Here is a 790-nt window from a genome sequence, read left to right on the forward strand (position 1 = left end):
CCCCAGCCTGTACTGATACTGGGCGTTGCCCTGGCCCAGGTGCAGGACCTTGCACTTGGCCTTGTTGAGCCTCATGAGGTTAACACAGGCCCACCTCTCCAACTTGTCCAGGTCTCATAATTTGTAAACCTTCTCATGGCATCTTCTGATGTTTATAAACCTGGCTATAAAATAACCAAACATTCCTGCACCGTCTATAAATGATGAGATAGACAAAAAGCATGCAAAAGTGTTCCGATTAAAATAGTGCTTGGAAAGGAAGAGCCTCACAGAAATTTTATTGTTGTCATGCTCTATCCACTGCCTAGCAGCCGTGCAGGAATCACCGAGGAGTCTGGAGACCAGTCAAATAAGATACTGAAATGTCAAATGAGAGTTTTGGAGATGTTCTTATTCTTCCACTGAACTTTCTAAATTCCCTCAACATTTGATGGGTGTCCTTTTCTTATAAATATTATGACTTCTCTTGCCCTCATACAATTCTTAATAGAATCCGGAGAAGATTCAACAAAAACAGAAGCGATGAAGAATTAAGTCAAATGAAGAAATATCTAAATATGTGTATTTTATAAAACTTTTTTTTTCAGTAATGACTATTCACATGAACATTCAGTTGATACAGTTTCATACATACAAGCACACACATTTCATTCTTTGTTGTGCCAGTGCTTTTGAAACTGTTATCTTTGGCTTTGGTCCCAGTCTGAGATCTAGGTAAAAGATCTCTGAGTCATGTTTCTTGAAGAATCAGGACTGTCTACTTGAAGTTGTGTGGCAATGAAGGCACGGA

The sequence above is a fragment of the Egretta garzetta genome, unplaced genomic scaffold, assembly GCF_000687185.1.
Source record: "Egretta garzetta isolate BGI_Z169 unplaced genomic scaffold, ASM68718v1 scaffold49, whole genome shotgun sequence".
Taxonomy (NCBI): Eukaryota; Metazoa; Chordata; class Aves; order Pelecaniformes; family Ardeidae; genus Egretta; species Egretta garzetta.